The 26,153-nt window shown below is 54.4% G+C and overlaps 1 long non-coding RNA gene and 1 pseudogene across 1 annotated transcript; one reads left to right on the top strand and one right to left on the bottom strand.

Moving 5' to 3' along the window:
* Positions 1–693: 693 nt before the first annotated feature.
* LOC138101041 (uncharacterized) lies at positions 694–1,309 on the bottom strand. The gene is made up of 3 exons (XR_011147005.1): positions 1,192–1,309; positions 1,027–1,068; positions 694–926 (listed from the first exon to the last, which is right to left on the bottom strand). It is a non-coding gene; the product is annotated as an uncharacterized lncRNA (long non-coding RNA).
* A 5,379-nt stretch (positions 1,310–6,688) lies between these two features.
* LOC138101039 (thyroid hormone receptor alpha-like) lies at positions 6,689–16,033 on the top strand (annotated as a pseudogene).
* Positions 16,034–26,153: the final 10,120 nt, after the last annotated feature.

The raw sequence follows: 26,153 nt of genomic DNA on the forward strand, positions 1-26,153 counted from the left end.
TGACTTGATATTGCTAAAGAGAGATGCGATTCCGATGCATGTCCAAGCTTGCAAGTCAAAGGTTCAAGGGTACCAGCGTCGGGCCAAGGAATGCAAAGGAGACGCTAAGGATGATGCCCAGCATTTCTGATAAGCCCCTCAAAGGGGTAAGGCAGAAGACATGTGACACAAGATGCCCAAAAGACACAGAACACACAATAGACAAGTGACACAACACACACCGGGACTGCTCTGCCCTGTACACCTCAGCATTGTGATCAAAAGTGAGACTTTCCCTTTACATGGCCTAAGGGGCCCTCTCGTGGACATCCCCATCTCCAGAGCTAATTCAAAAATCCCTCCCACCAAGTCCTGACCCAGCACACCACTCTCATCCCCCTCCCTGAGGTGTAGCCCTCGACTTAGCTCTCAGATATCCAGGGATGCAAATCCTCATCAGGTGCAAAAGAAGGCCGCCTCATCCTCTGGGGAGTTCCTGCCCTCAGTGAGCTGTTCTCTCTTAGTCTACTACAAGAAAGAAAACCAAACATCAGTGCCTGAACCCAGCAGCACATCAGCCAAAACCCAACAATTCCATTACTCACCGTCTCCTGAGAACGCCCCGGTCCTCGGCTCATACACCGTGGCCGCACTCCAAGGCTGCCGTCACAGGGTATACCTGGGTTAAAAGGAGACAAGGTGATGGGGCATTGCTGAAACTTGAGTGGACCCTCGCTCCTCCCTCCCTCCCCGAGTCGCTGCAACTCCTCAACCATTGCCAAAGGCTGCCCAGATGGCACCTTCAAACAGAAAAGGTACAGGCTTCATCGCAGAGTCCTGTAATAGTTCTGGAAGGCTCACAGGGGCAGCTCAAGGGTGATAAACTGGCTCCATCAGCTGGTCCATGAGGGGGTTCAGCCCCTGTAGGCATAATACGAGTGGGCCACCTAAAACACACAAATGGATGCTTAGACAATGCATGCTTTGAGCTGCCCCAGAATTTGGCACCCAAGCAATAACTAGTCTTGTCCACTGGTCACTGCTTACCTCACTCATTTGACCTTGACTGCTGATATCCAAGTTTACTTCCTAAAAACAAGGACAAAGAACAGCCCTGCAACATAACCACCATGAAACACCACCCCTGAAAAGCTGAATGATGACCAACCTTCCCAAGGGAGAAGGGGCAAAACAAAATGGAAAGGCACATACCGATGTAGTGTCCAAAAGTGCTGCATTGCCGAGGTAGGTTCCACCTGAAAGTGCTCGACTGTGACCTCTGTCTGGAAGGGTGTCTCTCATGTTGGAGTAGCAATTTGAATGCTGCAGACCACCTGTAAAACACAAAAAATCAAAGGCTACTTATAGTTTCATCACTAATACAACAACTCCAGTAACATCCAGTTCTGTGCTGGAATCAATACTCATCCAGCTCATGGTCCCCCCAGTGCCAATACCCTGCTGCTTCAAGCACTTCACATCTTCAAAATGAAAGTCCCAACAGTGAGGTAAACGTAGAGCCCAAAGTCAGGCCATAGCTTGGACTTCAGGCACCGACCCACCTCGTTGCTGTGCTCCTCTGGCCTCCTCTGTTCATACCAGGTTTACATCCTAGCCATCTGCAAAAGAATTATTTGTCAAAGTTACCCAGACAGGGAAAGCTTAGCCTTTCCCAAGTTCTCATTCCTCAAAGCAAACTGCCTAGGATCCCACAACAGTGGGCCTTAGGACAAACTACTATAAAACTGCAAGACACCACTGCACCACTCCCACATCTGCACTGAACACCACACAGACTAGCCACAGTCACTCTGTGCGAGGCGTGGCTCGAGTGGCTAAGCAAAGCAAAAGGTTCCCTCTAAAGTCTCCTTTCTTCTCCACCTACCCCTCCTCAGGACTACTCTACAGGGCAGAGCAATTCCAGGTGAGACACAAACTCAACACATTATACTACAAACAGTAGGACACAAGGATGATAAAAAAAGCTCTCGGCAAGAAGAACGATGGCAAGAAGAAGAGACGACGCCAAAAGAGACAACCGAGGGTGTGGCAATGGTGGATGAAGGAGGCTCTAAGGAGCAGAAGAAAAGACTGTAACAGTGACCTGTTCTAAGAACTGTCAGTCACAATGATCAAGATGGCTGTGAGAGACAATGCCACATTTAGAATGCTCCCATCTCCTGACAATCTTGCAAGCCCCAGGACATTACAGCTCACGGCTGGAAAGGATGGATGGCAGTACAGCCAGGAACAAGGCCTCAAAAGACATCTGACTCAATGCTTCCAAGATGTGATTCCAAGATGCGGCCAAGCCCACTGGTAAAAGAACAAGTGACATTGGCATCCTACCAAGAAGTACGAAAGTTCAAGAAGCTAGAGATGATGGCCAATGCTTATGATAAGCCCCTTAAGGATAAAAGGCACAGAGATCTGATCCGAGGGATGCCAGAGACACAAAACACACACGGGACGAGACAACACACACTGGAACTGCTCTGCGCTGCACACCCTACAGTTGCAATCAAAAGTAGGGCTACTCCCTTTAGCTTACCTAACAAGCCCCTTGGAGAGCATCCCTTTCCCCTACACTAATTTTTACATCTCTCCCAGGAATTTCCAACCCACTACCCTGCTATCATCCCATCTCTAGGTCCTGGCCCCCAACTTAGCTTTTAGGTGACCAACAATGTGAATCCACACTGGATGCAAAAGGAGTCCACCTCAGCCCTCTCCAAAGGCACTGTGATCACCAGGTTGGCATCTTAGTCAGCTATGACAAAGAAAACCAAAATCAATGCACCCGTGGAGTGGCATACAAGCCAAATCCCAACAAGTCAGCTACTAACTGGGACCCTGCTCCCACTCCCACTCATACTTACAGTCCTTAGCTTACCTATCAGAAGCCTCCATCTCCAATGTCATCTTGGACCCAGGGTAGCTTCCTCTTGCAGCAAAATGAATCTGCTGAAAAAACTGAAGTATCGTACCTGACACAATCTGGAATTTCAGGAAGTTGCCATGAACCATGCACTTAATGCTATCTTCTTCACAGAGTCTTCAAAGCCTCTATTACTTCAGATACCAAAAGTACCTGCTGAAAAAAAGCTGAGAAAACCCAAAAGACCCCCTTCACAGAAATAAGAAGACACCCTTACCCCAACTAACCCCACAGAGGAAATGGGCCTCTTTTACCCAGGACTGGGGTTAATATACCCCTGGCCAGGCCCGCCTCTCGTTCCCACAATGCCCGGGAAAAGGGAGGAGGCAATTTTACCATCAGGGATAAAAGCACTGGGAGGAGTTGTAGCTGTTTGGCTGCTCTGACTTAAATTCCAGGGGAGTAAGGGGCTCTGTAGGTGCCTTCTTTTTTTACTACAGCCACACCTGCCAAAAGAGTAGATAACAGGTAAGAGAAGAAGCTTCTTGTCTCAGCAGCATAGGCAGGTGAGTTGGGTAATTCCTTGTTAACATGTGTAATTGTTCATTAGTCATTCCTGGGTAGTATGCTGTAGGCAACTAAGTAGGCAAGAGAAGAATAGTAGTAGTATAAATGGTGTAGCTCCCGCTGGGGCTTCTAGTTAGGGCCATAAGTGTCATGAATAAGAACAAGAAAAGTAATGGACTCTTGGGCAGCATTAGGTTATATATGTACTGGGCTCGCTCCCTTGTGAGAGATTTGATGCCAGGGCATGGGTAGAAGTGTGGATTTAAACCCTTAAAATGCTGAAAAAGGGGAGTTTGCTTCAACTGAACCCCTTAAAATGAGGGAATAGGAGATGTTTGCCTTTACTAATGCTATTGTAACTAATGGGTTCTCCCTTTGGAATCACCTGAAATACTGCAGCCTTTGGTACTTCTTTACCTCTCTATCCTGCCCTTCAATCCTGTTGCAAACGCGGGGAAAACCCAAAACTCTGGGTTTTTTCCCCCCCTTTCCTTTTCATTTTGCCTCCTCTTTTCCTGCAGGTTTTGGACTATCCAGGCTTGCATGTGGATTAGACACCTTGGAAGCTCAGCTCCAGGTGGGGTTGCAGCGGTGTTGGAAGCACCAGGGATTCCCCCGAGGTTTGGTGTGAGGAGCTGCAGCTTGGGAGGGGCTGGGATTTTGTGCAGTCTCTCACAGACTTAGAAAATAGCAAGAAAATCCTTCCTAGCAGCATTTCTCTATCTACAGAGTCCTGAGAGCAGGTTGGTACGGCCAGTGCTGGGACTCCGAAACAGTGACTAAATCCTGTTTTCAGGGCTTGAGGAAGAGAGCCAGTCCTGTGTGTTTGGGCTCACAAAGAGAAACTGAAGTGCTGCATTTTGCTGGACCTGAATTAAAGCACAAGGGCTGTGTTTTGATGCTCAAAGCGGGCTTTTCGGGCTAGGGCGAGTCTGTGTCTCTGAGCTCCGAGTCCTGCCTTAGGCACAGCCCGAAGCCGGGCTCCCCGGCCTCACGCAGAGCTCGGGAGCAGCGACTCAGCGCCGCGTCCGGGGCTGGCGGCAGAGCCCGGGGCCGCGTCGTGGGGCCCAAGGCGGGCTCCGGGAGGGGCTCAGGGCTGAGCGGAGCCCGGCCCGGCGCGTCGGGCCCGGCTCGGGATCCCGGGGCTGCCCGGGCGCTGGCACAGCCCCGGCTCCCCGCGGAGAGCCGGCCGGAGCAGGAGCGGCAGCGCCGGGCTCGGCCCCAGCGCCCGTCCCGGAGCGGCTCCTCCCGGTCCCGATGCCAGCCCCAATCCCGCCGGGGAAGAGGCGGCGCCGCCCGGGACCCGCAGCGGCCGCCGGCAGGACCCGGAGCCCCGGTCCCGGGAGCGGCCCCGGTGCGCGGGGCGGGTCCGGCCCGGGAGAGAGGGGCGGGGCCCCGAGCGATGGAGCCGCCCCCGTGCCGGGCAGGGCGGGCCCCGGGGCCGGGCGGGGCCGGGGCTCTGGGGCGGTCCCGGGCCCGGCTCAGGTGCGTGGGGCCGAGGTGTTTGAAGCCCTGGAATTCGCCCCCTGCCGCCATTTGCTCCCTTAGAGCCTGGGGAGGTTGCGGCCGGGCTGGCCTCCCCGGGCGTGGCCCAGGTGAGGCCCCCGCTCCCCCTCTTTCTCCTGCCCTTATACTCCTCCTTCCCTCCCTTCTTGCATGCTCACACCCAGTCCTCCCCGGTGGCCACAGCTCCTGGGGGTCCCTTATGGCTTCACACCCTTCCCTGGGTGTCCCCTCTGTGTCCCCCACGGCTGGTCTGGGCTGACCCCCCTGTCCCGCAGGATCCAGCCCGGGATGCTGCGCGGTGCTGAGCACTGAGGGGCACCATGGGGTGCGCGGCGTGGCCCCCCAGCCGTGGCCCCCCGCGTGGCGCCGGAGCCCCCTCGGTCGGTGCTGAGCGCTCCTTGATGGAATTGCAGTGAATGGAACAGAAGCCCAGCACCCTGGACCCGCTGTTGGAGCCAGAGGACACCCGGTGAGCTCCCACCCCAGCACGGGGACATGCGGCGGACACGTGTGGCACCACGCCTGGCGTGTCCCAGCACATCCCTGTGTGGCCCATACCTGGCTGTGCCCTCTGTGTCCGAATGCCGTGTGTGTCCCCAAGTGTCTCCATGTCCCAGTGCCCACTGTGTCTCTTGCGTCGTCGTGCCCAGTGTGCCTTCATGCATCCCTGCGTGGTCACGTATGTGTCCGTGCCCTGGGTACCCCCTGTGTCCCCATGTGTCCCTGTGTGGTTGTGTATATGTCCATGCCTCGTGTGTCCCTGTGTCCTGGGTGCCCTTTTTGTCCCTGTGCCCATATCCCCGTCCACCCCATGTGTCCCCACTCATGTTCCGAACCTGGGTGTCCCCATGTCCTGTACATCCCCGTACCCCAGGTGTCCCCCAGCCCCGCTGTACCCCACATGTCCGCAAGTGTCCCTATGTCACGTTCTGGGTATCCCCACACGTGCCCATGTCCTGCGTGTCCCCCTGCCCCCCACATGTCACCGGCTAGGTCCATCCCCTGGTGTCCCTGTGTCCCCACGCCCACATGCCCCCACTCGTGCCCCGCCATGGTGTCCCCCCACTCGTGCCTCTCCCAGCCGCCCCCTCCCCTCACCCTCCACCCCCCCCGGGACTATTTCGGGCCCCCGGTGGGGGGTGGCGGCCCGGGGTCCCCTTGGGCTGGAGCGGCCCCGGGGGATGCGGGGTCCCCGGGGCTCCCCCCCCGCAGGTGCCGATCCCCGCGGCCCCGGGCCCCCCCCGCGGGGACGGGCGCGCGCGGACCCCCGCCGCCCGCCATTGGCTGAGCCCCGATGACGTCACTTCTCCGCTCAGCCAAAAGGACATTTTGTCTTTGACTGGGAAGGAGCCCCTCCCCCACCCTTTTCCTTCCCCTCCCCCACCCTTTTCCTTCCCCTCCCCCACCCTTTTCCTTCCCTTCCCTTCCCTTCCCTTCCCTTCCCTTCCCTTCCCTTCCCTTCCCCCGCTCGGTCCCAGCCCCCCCAGGGCGGTGTCGTGTCCCGGAGGGGGGGGTCCCGACAGGGGTGTTCTGGGTGGGGGGGGTCCCCAGGGCCCTCTCCTACCCCCCCCATCCCGCACCCCCGGGCTGGACCCCACCTGTGACATCGCTGCACTGGGACCCCTGGGTGGGGGCTGCCCATTTCCCAGCAGAGAAGGGGGTTCGAGGGGGGTTTTGGGGGGCTGTTGGAAGTTTGGGGGGGTGCAGCGGGAATCCGTGGGCACCCTCTCAGCCTGTCACCCCCCTCCCGTAGGTGGCTGGATGGGAAGCGCAAAAGAAAGAGCAGCCAATGTTTGGTGAAGAGCAGCATGTCAGGTACGGGGACCCACGGCACCCCCCGAACCCCCCCGGGCACCCCATGGCCCTGCTGGGCACCCCCGGGTCCCCCGAGTACCTCATGTGCTCGCCGGGTTCTGCAGGCACTCCGTGTGAGCACTGCAGGGGCCTCGAGTCCTTACCAGGGACCCCTGGATACCCTTCGTGTTCCTTGTGGACATCTTGGGGTCCCCAAGTCTCTTCAGGCAAGTCAGGGTGCCACGGACACCCCATGTCCCTGGCAGGCACCCTGGGGGCCCCAAGTCCTTGCCAGGGTCCCCTGGCCACCCCATGTATGACCTGGGTCCCCCAAAGTCAATGGACATCCCTTGTCCCCCATGGTCACCCCAAGATTCCTGTGTCCATGCAGGTACCCCAGGGTCCCACGGATGCCTCATGTCTCGACCGGGTCCCCTGGAGTTCCACGGACACCCCTTATCCCCTGTGAGCACCCCAGGAACGCCAGGGTCCCATGGACACCCCATGTCCCTGGCAGACACCCCAAGGTCCCCATGTCCCCCAGGCACCCCAGAGTCCCATGGATACCCCACTCCCATGTCCCCCCCTGCACCCCACATCCCTGCAGGGTCTGCTGGGGTCCCAGTCCCCCACATCCCCCTCGGCGCCTCGTGGGTCGGGGTGCCGCCATTGGGGCGGCAGCGCCCTGGGGTGGGCGATAAGGGGGGCCCTGTGGGCACTGCCCCCCGCCCTGCCCCATTCCCGGCGGGGAGCAGCCGGCGCCGGCGGGACCCGATGGGGGGCCAGGGGGGAACCCAAGCGTCCGGCTCCCGCCCATCCCCTGCACCCGCCCCGCTCCCGGAGGGAGGGAGCACCCAGGGACCCCCGCATCCGGCACCTGCAGAGCGCCAGAGTGGGCTCGAGGGGTGCCCACGCCTGGGTTTGTGGGATCCCGGGTGGGTGCGGCAGTCCTGGGGTGCTGGGGACACTCCCCTGAGTTACAGGTGCTCCATGCAGGGGGGACCCAGGCATCCGGTCCCTTTCCCATCCCTCTCACCCTTCGGGGATCCCCAATTCCAGCCCCCCCAAAACACAAGGGTGGGCTCCCGGGAGGGACATGAGGGGCCCAGGGTGCTGGGGACCGCCCCATGCATCATGGGCAATCTGTGCCTCAGTTTCCCTGAGCAGTCGGTGGTGGGGAGGCTGGGGGGACTCTGGTGGGGGGCTGGTTCCTGGCCTGCCAGGCGGGGGGACCACGGACAATGACAGGGACAGTGGGTCTCTGTGTGCCAGGGGGACAGGGACCCCCCCGCTGCCGGTTCCCGGCCAGATAATGGGATAATGGGGGCTTTATTGGCGCGGGGGGCTCAGGCACCCCCCCACACACCCCCAGTGTTAACCCTTCCCGTGCCAGGGCAGGGGTAGTGGTGGGGCAGACAGTGGGTGCAGACAGAGGGGAAACTGAGGCACAGGGAGGGGAGGGCTTACTGGGGGTCCCTGGCATGGGGTGTGTGGGGTGTCCCTGATGCTGCATGTGCCAAGGGTCCCTGATGTGAGGCATGCAAGGGGGTCCCTGACTCAGGATTCCTGGAGGATCCCTGATGTGGGGTGTGTGGGAAGGTCCCTGCTACAGGGTGTTCCAGGGGTCCTTGACTTGGGGTGCCCTGAGGGTCCCTGTCATGGGAATCCCTGTCATGGAGCACCCCATGAGTCCCCGCTGCGGGGGTCCCTGCTCTGGGGTGCCCTGGGGGTCCCTGACCTGGGGGTCCCCGCAGGGTACATCCCTAGTTACCTGGACAAAGATGAACAGTGCGTGGTGTGCGGGGACAAGGCCGCCAGCTACCACTACCGCTGCATCGCCTGTGAGGGCTGCAAGGTGACTTGGGGCAGGGGGCTAGGGGGGCTCAGCAGTGCTCACTGGGTCACTCCCCCATGCCCTCCCCAGGGATTTTTCCGTCGGACCATCCAGAAGAACCTGCACCCCACCTACTCCTGTGTCATCGACAAGATCACCCGCAACTAGTGCCAGCTCTGCTGCTTCAAGAAGTGCATCTCCGTGGGCATGGCCATGGACCGTGAGTTGGGGGGCGTGGGGGGGCTCGGCTGGGGGGCAGGTTGGGGTCCTGACACCCTGGGGCACATTGGGGTACCCGGAGCAGCTGCAGGACCGGGCTGGTATGTGATGCAGCAGTGGGGTAGAATGCATGAATGGGGGGTCCTAGCTGACTGGGGGGCATCCCAGATGATAGTGGGGGGCTTTTGGGAGGTGGGTTGGGGTCCTGGTGCTATGGGGCAATTTGGGATGCCCAGAGCAGCCACAGGAGGAGGCTGGGGGGGGTCACCATGGGGTGCTATGCTGCAGCTGTGGGATGCATGGATGGGGGGTCCTGGCTGATGTGGGGGGATCCTGGCTGATGCTGGGGGTCCGGCAGTGGTGCTGGATGACTCGAAGCGGGTAGCCAAGCGGAAGCTGATCGAGGAGAACCGGGAGTGGCAGCAGAAGGAGGAGATGATCAAGTCCCTGCAGCATCGCCCCAGCGCCGAGGAGTGGGAGCTGATCCGCCTTGTGACAGAAGCCCACCGCAGCACCAATGCCCAGGGCAGCCACTGGAAGCAGAAGCGGAAATTCCTGGTGAGGGGATGCAGTGGAGGGACTCTGTCACCATCTCGGTCCCCCACCCTGGCCCCCAGCCCTAGCCAGGATCTGCTGAGCACTCACACACTCAGCACACACATGGTGGCAGTGCCAGGGTTTGGGATGTCACCGGTGTCCTTGGGCAGTCGAGGGGGGTTGGGACATTGCCCAGCGTCCTTGAGCTGGTCACCCCTAAAGGGTTCAGGGGTGAGCAGTGACCGAAGGGGACAGCTGTGCCCGCGGGTGGCCCCGGCCCTGCCATTGGCCCTGTCACTGGCCCTGTCACGCAGCTTCCTCTTCTGGCTGCTGCACTGGCCCTGCCACGAGTGTTCCCCGGTGACATGGAGGCCCCAGAGGGGGGGCAGGGTCACATCACACCCCCCGGGGTGTCTCAGGGAGGGGGGACAGGGTCACACTGCACCCCCTGCCACTGTCCACCGTGGGGGTCCCAGAGTGGGACACGGTCACACTGCACGCCCAAACCCCACTGTCCATTACGGGGGACACAGTCACACCACACCCCCCCAATGACCCATCTGCTGTGGGGGTCCCAGGGGTGACACGGCCACACCACGTTCCCCAATGCCACCATGGCAAGTCCCTCTCTGCCTTCAACCTGGATGACACCGAGGTGGCCCTGCTCCAGGCTGTGCTGCTCATGTCCTCAGGTGTGCGTGCACACCAGTAGTGGGGGAATGGGGTGGGTACCCCATGCCAGAGGAATCAGGGTTGGGTGTTGGGTGGGCACCCCAATGCCCAGAGTTCTCACTGTCCTGGGGAGGTGTTGGGTGGGCGCCCTGATGCCAGAGATCCCCAGCAGCTTCAGGGGGAATTGGGAGGGCACCCCATGCCCAGAGGCTGTGCACGGGGATTGTTGTGTTGGCACCCCCTTGCCCACAACCCCCAGCACGTGGAAGTGCACTGGGTGTGCACCCTAATGCCCAGAGTCCTGACTGTCTTGGGGGTGTGTTGGGTGGGCACCCTGATGCCAGAGCCTCACAACATCTTCAGGGTGTGTTGGGTGGGAAACCGTGCCCCCCCTGGATTTTGGGGGGGTTTGGAGTGGGCACCCCAATTCCCAGAGCTTCAGGCAGCTGTGCCAGGCTGGGAGGGGTCCCAGGAGCATGAGGTGGGCACCCCAATCCCTGGTACCCAGGAGCACAGGTCCCCTTGGTGCCCTGGGGCCCCCTGCCAGGCTGACGTGGGTCTGTGGGGTGGGCACCCCAACACCCAGGGGGTGCATGGGACACTCAGCCCTGTGGGAGGGAGAATCCCTGCAGGTATGGGATTGGGAGAGGGACTCTTCCATGGGCAATGAGTGCCAGGACAAGGAGAGGTTTAAACTGAAAAGGGGAGATTGTGATGGGGTATTGGGAAGAAATTCCTCCCTGTGAGGGTGCTGAGGCCCTGGCACAGGCTGCCCAGAGAAGCTGTGGCTGCTCCATCCCTGGAAGTGTCCAAGGCCAGGTTGGACAGGGCTTGGAGCACCCTGGAATAGTGGAAGGTGTCCCTGCCATGGCAGGGGGGTGGAACTGAGTGAGCTTTAAGGTCCCTTCCCACCCAAACCATTCCATGATTCCACAATCCCCTGATGATTCCCTGATTCCCGCAGACCTGACGGGGCTGATCTGTGTCGAGAAGATTGAGAAGTGCCAGGAGATGTATCTGCTGGCCTTTGAGCACTATATCAACTACCGCAAACACAACATTCCCCGCTTCTGGCCCAAGCTGCTGATGAAGGTGATGGATCTGCGGGGGGGTAGGAAAGCAGAGACCCCCCCAGTTTCTTTCTCTCTCCCCCACACTCTCCCTTTCTCTCCCAGCCTCCCTCCTACCCTCTCCCCAGTGCCTCCCACCCTCTCTCCCAGCTCCCCTGTGCATCCCCGATCCCCCCAGCCCTCCTTTCTCCCTGCTCCCCAACCCGACTCCCCTCTCTTCCCCCTCTCCCCCTCATCTGTCCATCATCCTTTCCCCCCCTCGTTCTCCCCTGTTATCCATAGGAAGGAAAGCCCGGTGCCCCAGTGTGTCAGGTGCAGAGGATGAGCTGTCCAGGTGCCGGGGGCGGGCGGGGCTCTCCCGGCGCGGGGCCGCCCCCGGGCACCGAGTGCCGCCGGTGCCGTGGGTCGCGTGGCTTCTCCGGTCCCCTCGCACCGTGGAACGGCGCCAGCCCGGAGCGAGTCCCGGTAATGGGCGCTGGGGAACACGTGTGGCTTGAATGGAAAAAAACCCAACCCCGACCTCCCAGGCTTTTTGCCTCGGGGCTTTGTTGCTGTTGCCTGAGCCACGCCTTTAAATACCGACGAGGGCGCCTGCTGGAAGCGGTGTTCCGTGGTTTTTGTACTCTCTATTTGTGGTGTTCATTTTTATCTGGATGCACAGTTGGGCTTTTTGGGCAGAAGGTGCCCCTCAAACCACAAGGCTCGTTTCAACCTTGTATTCTATTGTTTGGACGATCCAGGGTGGGTGAGGACTTTGTCTTGTTACCGTACTAGGGAATGGAATGCAGGAGGTTCTTACAATTTTGGTATTGAAGTTGGAGTGTTGAAGGATATCGGTCTGATGGTAGTCTTAACCTATGAGCTACAGGCATTTGTAAAAAAACTTCAGCCTTTCCTTCCAGCAGCCCTATACATCTAAAAGCACGTGCATTTCTTAACAAGTCTCTGTGTCATAGTGACTTTAAAAATTAAAACACGTGTGTTCTGCCTTACCTAGGACTGGGGCTTTTTTCTACAAGTTCAGTTTGAGCAGATGTTCTTGTCTGTGCTTTTAACGTGAATGGCCTTGATTTTGCAGCAAAGTCAGTGAGATGGCACCTGAATGCAAGGGTTTGGGTTTGTGAAGCTTTGCAGAATGATGGCCTATATTTATATTTCTTTCAGAAACTCTCCGTATGCTGCACACAAACCTAATTTAGAGAGTTTTACTGAGACAGCAGATTCAAGCCCTCATTGTTAGGGGACATCTGTAATGCCATTGTCTGCTTGACATTAATTCTTCCAGCTGTGCATCTATGTATTGTAATTGCCCTGACTTTTTTGGTCACAGTTTGTTTTCTGCAGTGCCCTCGTGCCTGCGCAGCACTCGCGATGCTGCCGTTGAACCTGGGCTGTGTGACAGATGGGGCTGTCCTGTATCAGAAAATTACGGGAATGTATGTAGACGTCAGATGGAATGCTGGTCTCTCTGCTCACCCTTGGCTCTGTAATTTCGTCATCCAGCCATGGAGGACCTGTGCAGCCATAACTGGCCAAGGTAGTGGGGGAGCACAAGCTGCAGCTCTGCAGGAGATAAGGGACCTCTTGCCCACAGCAGAAACAGCAAGTAAGTGCAATTCTCAGAACTCTTTACTGCGCCCTTAACTGCAGTATTTCCCTGCTCTATAATCTGGCCAAAGTTAGGTAGGTTTTAATAGGGATAGACACATTTCTACCACAAAGGTCACCTCTCTGCCAGATTTCAAAATTTCCCTTCTGAAGCTAGAGATCCTCATATAAAAGGTTGCCTGAATTTATGTAACATGTGCCAAGCAGTCTATTTTTCCTTTAATAATATTCCTGGAAATAGTGGAACTGTTTTGGCTAAAGCAGATGCTGAACTGTTCAGAATGAAATTCTCAGAGCTAAAATCTGGCCAAGTAGAGTAACGTGCCATTTTGTTAACACTGGGGAAGGCTGAGCTCCATGGCAGCAGGGAGGGGAGGTGGCACTGCTGGTCGGCAAACCAAGGAAAGCAACAAGCGCTGCTTTTAGGAAACTGCCAGCTTGAAGCCAGTGAGGAACATCCTTGGGCTCCTGCACTCTGTGTTTTTATGTTCACCTTAAATAATGAACAGAGAAACCCAGAGGCACCAGCGCTACTTCCAGTTACCTTGAACTGCTTAAACACGTAGTTTAAATCACCCAGGCTCCGTTCTCCCCACCTGTATTGCTTCTGGGCTTAAGGCTGGATGTATCTATGGAATCTATAGTTATGTATTGGAGTTTGGCCTGAAGTAATTTGTGTTGCCGACTTGGTACTCTTTCCCTGCCCTGGAAGTCTATCTGCAGAACCCCTCTGTGCCAGACAAGAGAGTCCCCCATAGATGTTTCACTATACAGTTATATCTTTTGGTCAAAGCCTTACAGGGCTATGATGTGAATGAGGACAAAGCTCTGTTTTTCTTCTTTGCTCTCTGCCCTGTCTTCTTTCTCTGTATTTTAGGACCCAAGTAACAGGGCCATAAAGCTCCTGTTCTGCTTCCTGGTTGTGTCACCGAAACTGCAGGAAAAACAAAAAAGCCTCCAGCAACATTTTTAATGTTAGAGAGTCAAGGCACTACTTTATTCTCTGGCCAGGATGTAGCACAGAAATCATCTCATCCACACATAGCCCGGGTGTGCCGAGAGAATCATTCCATGACACATGACCTTTACTAGAATTTTCAGATCTTTTTTACAGTCAAAACTCATAGAAACGAATTGGGTCAGTGTTCATTGGTCTCAAGTTGTGTAGTTCCTAGTATCTGGTCTCCTATTAGATCTGTGTTTCTTCGCTTCTGATGTTAATTAGATCTTCAGGGGTAGATGTTCTTAGATGGCCGCTGACATCTGTTCTGGTGATGTTCCCTCAATGGCTTTATCTTATTGGGGCTACTCCTAGTCTTTTGAAATGCTAAACCCATCAGGCCTCACCTAGAGAAACAATGCCCTGGAAAGAAGCTTCAGTTCCCTTTCCCTGAGGCAAAGATGAGCAAACCTGGCCAAAGTCATATATAAAAAATTGTTAAACTGGTATGTTTTCCAACAGTTGTATATAATGCTTTATTACATAAATGGGCTGGGAAAAGCTCTGGTACCCCTTACCAAGTTGGCTTTGTCTCAGACAATGCTGTTATTTTGGGGCTAGACATGAAGCTCCTGTCTCTGGAATTGAAAATGAATATAGGAATGACTGAACAAACAAACCTGGTACACTCTTAAAAAATTGTGTGCCCATTGACCTCAGCACCCCAAGCTGGATTCCCATGCTCTTTCCAAATTCTTGCCGTTCAAGTCCTTTCCATGCGCTCACTTGCTACTCAAACTTTTTTTTTTGTTTTGTTTTAAATGATACTGGTACCAGAGCACGGGCACAGCACTTCTATGAGCTGCAGAGCTGTGAATATCTCTTTTTATGGATACAGTGTGTGCATGCTGTGGCTTTGGGCACAGGGTATGTCAGTGCTAGTGCAAGGCTAATAACAGCCTCTAAAGATAATTTGAGAAGTTGCTTACCTTTCCCCAGGGAACAGGACATGTCTTTGTATTTCCACCTTCAGATACACAACCCACTTGTGGGCTTGACTGCATAGCAAATAGAGTGTGAGAGTCATCCTTGTTTATATGGATTTTTTTTTCCCCCCTCTCTCCTTTATGTTTTGCTTTGCCCTCTCGTTTGCTTTCTGCCTGTTTTCTCTGAGGCTAGTGATTTCTTGGCAAGTTATTGTTCATAATCAAAGAAAGGTAGTGGGCAAGCAGCAACTGCTGTCTTAGGTAGCCCAAGCTGATCCTGCTGCTGCTTCGGCAGGAGAAAGCAGCTGTTTGAGAAGAGCACAGCTGTCCTGGGCTTTGTGCACACACGGGCTGCTCAGAGCAGCCCCTTGACCCCATGCTGGCTCTGTGACCTCTGCCACTCTGACTGGTAACAGTGATGGCAGTTTGTGTTGAGGCTTTGTTCTCTGCTCCACAGAGAGAAACATTAAAGTGCAGAGTAACTAAGTGGCTTTTCAAAGGCTACAGAATGAATCAGTGAATGAACAACAACCCCCAGCGGCTCCAGGCCCCCTTCTCTCTGCAGACCAATGCCTTTCTCCCTGTGTGAAGATGTGCACGTAGGATAGGTTGCATACAGAATTATGTATTTCAAAAGAAATTTGAATATTAATATTTATATTGTAGTGATGCCACTGTCCTCTAGGCTCTGTAAATAGCAGCACCACAACAATGTGAATTATTCCTTTTATGCAAAACCCTGGCCAGTGAAATAGCTTGCCAATACAAAATAAAATTGCTGCACAAAAGTTTGACAGCTACATTCATTATATATGTCAATCAAAGGATCCTAAAAGCTTTATTGTCCCTGTACAGAGTCTGAACAATCTGCTAGCCCAATATGCTGCAAAGCTATTTTCTCTCTACTCCTTTCATTTAAAAAATAGCCACCAATAACTTTTGACAAACAGTCTGAGAAAACTGCATGAGCAGCAAGGAAATCTTAGATTTTCTTGGCTATCTGTGGGCTGGAGCCTTCCACTCACTGGGCTCTTTCACATGTCACAGTAGATGAGATCTGGTCAGAAACACGGAGCCCTAAAATTACTCTACAAAACCCAGGCTGGCTGGGGTCGTGGGGAGGGCATGGGGAGGTAGGGAGGAGAACTTATGCTGAATATAAACGAATTAAATAATTTTTGGTTAAGGCTTTTTGTTGCTTTCCCAGGTATGGGACATTCAAGCTCCTCTGTCCCAGGTCTCCCCCAGGTTAGGCTGGGCCTGTCTTGATGAGCTCTTGCTCTCATCAGACCACCCTACAGCTTGGGAGTGTGAGGCCATGTGTATTTCGGCTGGATTCCCTTTTTCCATCGCGCTCGGTCCTGCGAAGCCCAGCTGTCACTTATGGCTCGAGGTGTTGTAAGCGGGGCAGGGGTCGGGCGGGAGCGGGGCTGTGTCCCGGGAGGCGGGTCTGGCGGCCGGTGCTCCCTCACGGGCGGTGGGGCCCAGGCCGGGCCCTGCCGGGAGCGAGGGCCCGGCAGCCGCAGCGCTGCGAGCCCAGCGCGGCCCCGCGAGGGAGCAGCCGGCGCGCCCCGCTCCTGCCCGGCCCTCACGCAGGCCGCCGGAGCCTCCCCGGGAGGGACGGACCCCGCACCTTCGCTTGGCCCTGGGGAGGCCACATCTGGAGTGCTGTGTGCAGTTCTGGGCTCCTCAGGACAGGCGAGACATGGAGCCTCTGGAGAGGGTCCAGCTTAGAGTAACAAAGATGATTAAGGAGAATCTCATGTATGAGGAAAGGCTGAGGGTGCTGTCCCCGGTCAGCCTCGAGAAGAGACGCCAGAGAGGGGAACCTCATCAAAGTCTATCAGTATCTGAAAGGGAGAGTGCCAAGAGGATGGAGCCAGGCTCTGGTTGGGTTTTGCCCAACAATAGTACAAAAGGCAGCGGGCAGAAACTGATGTACATGAGCAAGAACTTTACTGCGTGGATGACCAAGCACTGGAACAGATTGCCTAGAGAAGTTGTGGAGTCTCCCTCTTTGGAGGTATTCAGAAGGTATCTGGACACAATCCTCAACAACCTGCTTTGGGGGACCCTTGCATGTCTGGGAGCTAGGTGACCTCCAGTGGTCCCTTTCCAATCTTTAACCATTCTGTGAAAGTGTGACATTGTAATCTTGTGCCATGACAGACCAGACTAAATCTGATTTATGAGGGTGTCATAACTTTGACGTCTTTGTTCTGGGCTGTAGCTTAAATTGTTTCACAATTCAAAATATCTTGGAGGTTGGTTGTTTCCTCTAAGCCCTCAGCTTGCTTCTTAGCATGTGCTGGTGCATGGCTTTGCTCTCAGCCCCTGGTCATGGGCAGTGCAGCAGCAGTACCTCAGGAGGTTACTTCCTGCATGCATATCTGCCTGTGCCTTTCTGACAGCTGCTTTTGGGAGGAGATGCTGCTCCTGGCCTGTGCTAAAGGGCTGACCTAAAAGTGTAAAGAATAGCCTTGCTCTTGTGTTTGGGAGCGAAGCATGGGGATGCTCTGTGAGGATGCGTGCAGAGGAGATACTGCAGCAGGACTGCTGATCGTGACAACTAGTGCTTCTACTGAAAAAGCCTGGTGAAGAAACTGGTAAAATGGAAACTTTTAAAGAATTGAGGTGTTAATTCATGTGCTGAGAAAGCTGTGCTGCCCACTTACCATCCCAAAAACTGTGTAACATTTCCCTGAGGTGCACTGCTTGCTGCTGCATCATTGCTATGTCTTTGATCACAGGCAAAATTACCATGCTTTTGTAATCAGTAGACTCCACAAGTAGTTTCAAGATACATGGGAGTATATGGGAGTAAAAAGACATAGACTGACACTTCTCACAGTGTTGAAGTTTACATGGTGTGGTGTGTTCTCTCCCCATGCAGCATTGCCCTCCTGTACAGAGCCCTTTTATTCATGTTTTAAATAATTACCACTGTTGTGGCAATGGCATAGAAGTTGTTTCAGTGCAATTTGTGGCGAGCACCAAATATTGTGCAACAGAATGTCTGTTACCTGTGACAACAGCTACCTTTCATAACTACCTTTGATTTCAGGTTTGCAAGACTGGACTAAGCTGAATGTAGGTGGTGCTGACAGGATGCAAAAAGGCTTTCTGTAAGCAGAGTGGGCTGTGCTTTTCTCGCTAGTCCACCTCTGGCCAAGGACGTACTTTGTAGTGTGTGGGTGCAATGGTAAGGACACTGCAAATACTTTTGCTCCTGTGGTAAGGCTAGGAGCTTGGTGTTGTACGTGGAAAAAAAGCCTTCACAAGTCTGAAGCTTCTGCTGTGAGCATCACTGCTTCATCTTGTTATTCTGGCCCTAAAGGAAACCCTCCTGAAGGAATGCTGTAGCCAGCCCCTCTGTTTCTGTGAACAGGAGGTAGCGGTGGCTTCCCAGGGGGGATAAACCAGTCTTTGGTGCTTGCCTGTCTCACTTCTCTGCCTTGTGGGAAAGCGTTATGAATCCCTCTGTTTGGGTGATTGCTCACGCTTCTGCACCCTCAGACTTCATCTGTAAACTTTTAGCAGAAATTATGCACTGATGCTGGGATGGTTCTTGCCAGCTAGGAACTGTTTTCCAGTGTCACTCACTTGTAGTTGGCATGGGGAACTGCTGTGGCATTTTCTCGATGTTTAATGTGACCTAATTGTGTACTTCCACTGTCTGGGAGGATCAGCTCTTCTGGTGTGACAGCTGCCATAAAATCAGCGGTGCGTCTCCGGCATTTGCAGCTGGTTGCAAGGCACAAGTTCCTTGATTTTGCTGCATCAGCCCGGTGAAACATTGCGGGGCTGTGTGTGCAGCCAACTGCCTTTTGTTACGCCTGGTAACAGCTTGGCAATATTAAAAAAATGTAACCTCTAGCTGTTTAATTGGCTCTAGGGAAATAAAAAGGCTTCCTAATAATCTTCATATTTACTTGGCACGTTTGGTTTGAAAGCAGATGGGTTGATTTACGAGATAAATGACAAAGCAAGAGGAGAAAAAGTGTGTCAGTGGCTTTACCATTAGAGAGGAAGGCATTTCTGATATGTGGTTAATCACGATTAACCTTTCTAGGTTTTGGTTTTTTTTACAAGTCAGCTTCTTGGACCTTCTGCCCGCCAGCTTGCTCAGCCAACTGATTCCCTCAGTGCCCATTGTCACCTCTCCCTATGACCTACAGGTAGGGGAAGGTGCAGAGCTGTAATGAAGGAGAGGGGCTGAGGTGGCCATTCCTTCTCAGTTGTGCCTTCTTTGCCCACTCCAGACTTGTGCAAGAGCCTCCCCCTTGCAGCACTCACCCCCTCCCCGTGGCCAGACCAGTAAATGCCTATGTCCTTTTGGATGGGCTGGGAATGCTCCTTCCTGAGGCACTGCTGCTTGAGGCACTGGCACTGAGCAGAGGAGGTTCTCCAAGCAGGCTGGTGCTGAGGCTGTGCCCTCCCTGCCAGAACCATGCACCCCTCTGCCCTGGCAGGCAGCTGGCAAGTTGTGAAATATGGTTCAGCACTTTTTTTTTAATATTAACTTGTGCAGCTGTCTTGGAAAGGATTAGAAATCAGTTCTGGAAAAGACTATGGTAGATTTTAGTGAAGAATTCTGCTGTGTCTTTAATTATTTATAAGCATCAGGATATAAGGACACCGTGTTAACCCTTCAGCAGTGAGAAAGATTACAAATGATCTAATCAATGACATACGCAAATTTACAGATTGAGTAGGTTTAGTTGCAAGTTCTGAGACTTAGAAGTGAGGAAATACCAGAAATAAGGTTTCTGCTTATTATTTTGTATGTCAGCGTGTTTGGTGAGGCAACTGGATTAGATGAACACTGTATGACCCTTTCGACTGAAAGACACCATTCTACATTTCTGATGGCACAGGCCTCTCCTAAGGGCTCACAGATTTGCTTACTACCCCTGCTGGTTGCTCTCACCACCTTTCACTAGTGGGTTTTGCTCAGGGGATGCATCAAGGGCAGGTTCATGCCCACAAGGCTCCTGCTCTATGGCCCCAGGGCCAGGCAAGGCTGCAGCAGCACTGTGGAGGGGTTACTGGTTTTGGCAGCTGAATGGTGGCAGGAAAAGCAGCTTCCCTCCCTGCCACGTGTTTCTAAAAGGCTGCTGAATAAGTCAGGGAAGCCAAAGTAAGGCTCCTTTTTGGGCTCAGAAACCTCTGTGCTAGAAGAACCTGTCCCTGCCAGCTAGGGCCCCCCTTGTCCTGCCCATGGTGTGGGTAAGTCACAGGCTCCTCTTCTCTGTGTTGGGATGAACTGCCTAGGGAATGCTGTTTCCAGCAGCCTGGTGTGCTGGAAAAAGGGAGAAGGGAAGAGGGAATGTGGTGCCAGAGCTGCGTGCCATCGGGTTGTGTTTCCCTCTGCAGACAGAGAGTCTCTGGGCCGAGGTGAGATTGCTGGGAGTGCTTGGATGAGCTGTGCAGGAGACAGGGAGTTGGGGCTTGCAGCTGCTGCTGGAACCATTGCCTTAGGTCTGTGTCTGTGTGAAGTGGGATTTGCGCTGGAGAGGTGCTGTCGGGAACAAAGAGCGGAGTAAATCCTCTCCGGGGATGCGCAGGGAGGGAGTGAGTTGCAGGGAAGGAGAGTATTTCTAAGCCGTGTTAGTATTTCCCTGAAAGCGGGGCTGGAGCAGTGAGGGGGGTGCTTGGGTTTGGCCTGGGCCTGTCAGGAAGAGCCATAAACGAGCCAGCCCAGGCCCTGACGCCTGCATGGATGTTTGACACACTTCTACAGAAAGCCAAGGCAGTCATGAATGCAGAGGACAAATTGTAGGCGACTGCTTACGATCTGTGGGGAATTTCCTTTGGAATTACCAGTCAGAGAGTGCATGCAAGCAGAGCACATCTTTTGGCTTTTTCTGGTTTGTCGTCTCCTGTCTGGCTATAGAGAGTTTTGTGCGCTGCTGTTCAGGAAGCAGCGTGTTTTCAGCTGGAAATTTGGGGTGGGTTTGTTTCCTCAGGGTCTGGGGTCTTTCCTGAGAGAGTCACCCTCCCATAAATCCCCCGGGTTGTTCTACACAGCTGCTTTGGCCCTGGGTCAGAGAGAGAGAAGGGAAATGACTTTTTAGGGCGTTGAAATTTCTCCAGGCAGGAGTGGGACGTGGTCTTGCCCCTCCCCAAAGCCCTGCAGGCGCATGGGAGTAGCTCAGTGCCGGCGCAGCTCTCTGAGCAATAACAACGCTTTGGAGGTTCGAGTGTTGATAACACCTCTCCTGTCTCCTGGGGCCCAAGGTTCGGTCTCACGGCCCCGGACCGGTGAGGGAGAAAAGGAACTTGGGCTATTCCTGGGAAAGCTTCTGTTATTCCTTGTGCAGCCTTTTAATTCCGTGTTCTGATGGACTGTCCGCTGTCTTTCCAACAGGACTTGTCAGAGATTGAGATTTGGGAATTGAATTTGGGTCCGTTCACTACAGAATCTTGCCAAGCCTGAAGGCCTGGGGCGATGACTGCTCTCAGCGAGGGCTCTATATGAATCCTCTGTCAGATTTCCCTCAGTGCTGGGCAGGGCTTGGAGGTGGGAAAAGAAGATGGGGAGAGGAGTGGGGGCTGCTCCTCGTTGTCGGGGCGCCGCGGGCGCTGCGCAGCCTTCCTTCCCCTTTAACTTCCCAATTGCTCCTTTTGTGCCTCCTTTTCCCCTGGGGATGCGCCCGGGCCGCCGTGTAGCGGCCGCCGTGGGAGCGGTGCCTGCGGGCGGCGGGGTTTCCCGCGTGATTGACGGGGCCAGCGGCCAATAGGAAGGCGGGGCGGGCCGAGGGCTGGCCAATGGGGAGGCGTGGCGCGGCCGCGCGCGGCCAGTTTGAGTGGGCAGGCGCGGTCGGCGGGGGACAGGCGGGCATGGACGGGCCCGGGCGGTGAGCGAGGAGCGGGGGAACGGGATGGGGAGCGGGGGAACGGCATAACGGGACGGGGAGCGGCATCGGGGCGGGCCCCGTCCCCCGGAGCTGTGCGGATGCCGCGGCCGTGGGGGTGGCAGAGCCTCCGCCCACCCCGGGCGCTTCCCACCCTCTGCGATCCCGGCCTGAGCCGGCCTCTTCCCTGCAGGGATTACGAGGCTCAGATCCGGAATTACCGAGGGCCCGAGCCGCTGGAGCCGTGGGACGGGGTGTTGCCCCGTCCCTGGCTCGGAGCTGACTCCGGAATGGTTTGCAGGTCCCTGCAGTGGGCAGGGCAATGCCTCCTGCTCCAAGAGAAGCAGAGCCGCTGGCCCGGGCTCCTGGAGGAGTGGGTGAAGGTGTTCGTGGGTGACAAGAGGTACAATGAATTGCTGCCAGGCAGTCCAGGATTGTTCCCAAACGTCATCCCCTGCCTCTGTAAGTTGGTAAGGTCTTGTTCTCCCCAAGCCCATATCCAGAGCCTCGCTCTGGGAATAAAGTAATTCCTGGCTTTCCAATACTAAAAACGCAGCCCCAGAGCAGGGTTCTGTTAACCTGATCATTTGGGGGATAGTTGGCAAAAATTTATGGTGGGCCAGGTTGGACTTAAGCTTTGAACACTCCCTGGATTCACGGGATCGGGGATTCCAGCATGCACCACACAGGTTTTTTTCAGGGAAATCCCTTGATCCCCTAATCCGTATGAGTTCAAAGCAAAAACCCCAGGGAGTTGAAGGCAACAGGATGTTTCTTGGGAATGTTGAAGTCTTCAGTGTGTCCTAATTGTTAGGTTTGAATTAATGCAGATGGTCCAGGATTGTGTGTTCAGACTTGCTGGTTTAGGCATGGCCAGGTCTGGATTTGCATTTGTGGGCACCGAGTGTTCCTTGTGTCAGCTTTAGGTCTGGATTGGTGGGAATTGTCGGAGAAAAGCGAAGGGAATTGAAATGCAGAGCTCTGTTCTTGGAGAAAGGATCAGGATGGGAGAAAAGAGGGTGTGGAACTGCTGGGAGCTCCTGGAGTGAGGGAAAGGATGCAAGAGTTGGAGACAAGAGCTGTGGAACAAAGCCGGATAAGGGGGCAGGGCAGGGTGGTCACTGCGGGGGGGGGGGGGGGGGGGGGGGAGAAGAGGGAAAGGATCCCTGCTCCAGGAATCCAGCAGGGGCCAGGAGAGGATCATTTTGCATCCACCGTTCTCAGTGGAATTCTAATAAGGAAGGTCCAAGGGAATGATTTGTTTGTACTTAGGTTTGGAATGCAAGGTGCTCTTCCAGAGGGGAATATTCACCTGTTAAAATTCTGTTGGATCCAGGAAAAGAGGGAGGCAGCAGCTGGGGAATGAATGGGTGGATTTTTGGCGGATACAGGCAAAGGCATGGGCAGGGGCACTTAGGTAAAATACACTTCATGGGCAGCACCAGGAAAAGCCTCAACTGCCCTTTTTTTCCAAGCTCTGACATTCCAGAGGAGTAAGCAGCGGTCAGCACATGGCTCTCTAGAATTCCTTGGATGGCCAGTGCTTTGTTGGGAAGAGGTGACATTTGGAAAGGATCAAATCCGGGGATATAATTCCTGATAGTGAGGCCCAGGTTTTGATATCCTTCCAGCACCCGAACGCAACAGAGGGAATGCTGGAGGAGGAGGTGGAAAACGCTGTCGCTCCGTTGGTGGAATTCCTGGGAAATGGAAAGCAGCAGAAGCAGCAAGAACAGAGTTGGAAGCAGGCTCCAGCCAGGTAAGGCAGACACCAAATCCTTTGGAATTAGAACTGGGCAGGGGTGGGAAGAATTAATTCTTCAGTTTGTAGCCCATGGATTCCTGAGCAGGATCCTGGCAGGGAAGACTGCAGGGATCGGCCTGGGGACTGTTCCCGGCTGGGGGCAGCGAGGCTTGGAATTGGCTGGAGGGAAGAAAGAGGGATCCTTTGAGCACAAGGATCAGCTGTGAAATGTGGAGATGGCATCAGACAATTCCTCGGGAGGGTTCAGTTCCTGGGCCAAATGGATCTCCTGCCTTGTGAAGGAGCTCAGAGATCTGGGAAGAGCCCAACCAGCACAGGGAATGCACTGGCAGATAAAACTGCTGGGGAACGGTGGGGAAAAGCATCCGAACAGGGGGCCTCGTTTTGTACAGGAATGGTACAAAAAATTGTCCGAAAGAGCAGGAATCCAATGGGATTTACATATTCCTTGGAGACCACATTCCAGTGGGAAGTCTGAGAGACGGTAACAAAACCTAAAAACGCAATTGAGCCCAATCTGCCCAAAGCCTCCAATGGCCACATTCCCTGGGATTGCTGAGGAATTCAGCCGAGCTCCAAGCAGAAGGTGAGCCCCTATGGAATCCTTTCTGGGAGACCCTATCCAGCTGGGACTCTTCCTGGAGAAGGCCATGGGATATGGGTTATCCCAGGTCCAGAGAATATGTCATTTCCTTGTGAAAAACACTTGGATCACTGCATCACTTATTGTTTTAGGCTCACCAGTCACCCGGGCTATCCAAGTCCGTCCTCCCCAGCAGGGAGAGCGGGAGCGCGTCCGGACATGGAGAATTTCTGGGAGAGCCCGGGAGAAGGAAGAAGGCTCCAGCTTCACAGATCTGTGTCATAACCCATCCTGTCGGCCGCTCCTGTTTAAACCTGGTGGATTGGGCCTCTTGGATTCAACCTGAGCAGCGCTAATTGCTGGGAATGAAGCAGCCTTTGGTACTTCTTTTCCACAAAACCTCTCCATCCCGCCCTTCAATCCTGTTGCAAACAGGGGAAAAACCTGAAACTCTGATTTTTTCCCCCTCACTCCTTTTCACTTTGCCTCCTCTTTTCTTGCAGGCTTTGGGCTATCCAGGCTTGGATGTGGATTAGGCAGAGCACCCTGTAAGCTCAGCTCCAGGTGGGATTGCAGCGGTGTTGGAAGCACCAGGGATTCTCCCAAGGTTTGGTGTGAGGAGCTGCATCTTGGGAGGGGCTGGGATTTTGTGCACTTCTGGGGTTTTTTTTTTCCTGTTTGCCTTTTGGGCCGGCTCAGAGAAAAAGCTGAAAACCGAAGAAGCTGAGGGGGGTTCCCGAATTCCTTTCCAGCCCTTCAGAGGAGGCACAAAGCCACGTGCAGCTGAGGAAAGGGATGTGAGGAGAATGGCAATAATGGAGCCTCGGGACTCTGCACTTCCTTCTTTTCACGTGTTTGGAGGTGCAGGAAATGCCAAACCCCACAGGAATTCTGTGTCTGTAACATTGGGTGCAACCTCTTGAAACCCAAGTGCTGAGAGTGGGGTTTTCCCAAGGGTAAATCCCGATGTGACATGGCAAAGCTTCAGTGAGGATTTCCAGGCTTGACTGCACAGCTTTTGGGAAAGCTCAGGAGCCAAACAATATCAGATTTCTATGGGATTTGGATCAAACGTGGCGTTTAAATGTGGGACAGCTCAGCTCCCCGGGTGAGAAAGTGCTTGGAGTAGCCAAGCTGAGCCATTTTTGAGAATTCCAAGCATTGTGTCCTTACGCTCCTTAATACAGCGTTTAAATAATTGATACAGAATGGAGACAGTATCAGGGGGATTTGTTAGCCTGGCAGGGATGTTTTTTCACCTGGCAGTGTGTTGGAATAGTCAAGACTCCTTATGTCAGAATTAATTGGTCTTCCTTCTTTTCCTTTCTTTCCTTTCTAGATTGTGGCTGAGTGGGAAGAATGTTTGGGGTAAAGAAACGAAATGCCCGAGGGAAGCTTCGTGTTCCTGTGGGGCTGCTTTAGGTACGTGCAGGTTCTGAGCTGCACCGCGACTTGAGGCTCCCACAGAAGCCTTCCGAAGCTGGAAGGGCTGGGAAAGAGAAATTCCAGGAGAGGTGTGGGAAGCGCTTTCTGCCAGGTCTGGGCAGTGTTTAGCCAGCTTTAGTTAAGTTCCTTTTGCACAGGTTTCGTGTTGCTTTGATGGTGAAGTCACCAAACCCTGAAGTTTGCTAAATTACCCCTGAAAAGCTTTAATGAACCAATGCTGAGGGAACTGGGGATTGGATATCTGGGATCTTATGGCCCTTTGAGGCCATGTTGGGTTTACGCCCTGATTTTGGTGCCAAGGGAAACTCCCAAGTTAAGAATAATCCAAATATGAAGCACTTCTCACAAAACTCAGCTTTGCAAACCTTTATTTGGGCTAAAAAATAAGAGATGGGAATGCCCCTGGCAGAAAAGCAGCTGTGAGGCCCAGCAGGCTTCAAATGCCTGTCAGCTTGAGCTCCAGGAGAAATGGCTGCTGGCTCCAGGCATCCTGGGCTTCCCAGGCAGGTTTTGTACTGGATTGCAAGGCAGTTTTCCTGCCTCTGGGGGGTGGCACCTGCATCCCACTGGAAAGGGAAAAATGTGGAGAGAGCGCCAAGCGGGAAGGCGGTTGCTGATGTGTGTCCTTGGATTGCAGTTCCTCCCGGTGGGTCTGTGCTGCTGGAAGTACAAAGGAGATCAGTCCTGGAGTACGTGTGGGTTCGCCGGTGGGGCTTGGGAGAGACGCTGGACGTGAAATTCCAGGGATGTTCCCCTTGCTGGAGTGAGAAGCAGTGGAAGCAGTTTGCTGTCTGCTTCTTCATCCCCTTCACCTCGGTCCCCTGGGGCTCCAGGTAATCCCCTCTCACCTTTGCTTTTCCAAGGGTCTCTAAATGAGGGCTTGAGCTTTGGTGTTGCTCCCTTTTACAGGGA

This window comes from Aphelocoma coerulescens, unplaced genomic scaffold (genome assembly GCF_041296385.1).
Source record: "Aphelocoma coerulescens isolate FSJ_1873_10779 unplaced genomic scaffold, UR_Acoe_1.0 HiC_scaffold_184, whole genome shotgun sequence".
In the NCBI taxonomy this organism is placed as follows: Eukaryota; Metazoa; Chordata; class Aves; order Passeriformes; family Corvidae; genus Aphelocoma; species Aphelocoma coerulescens.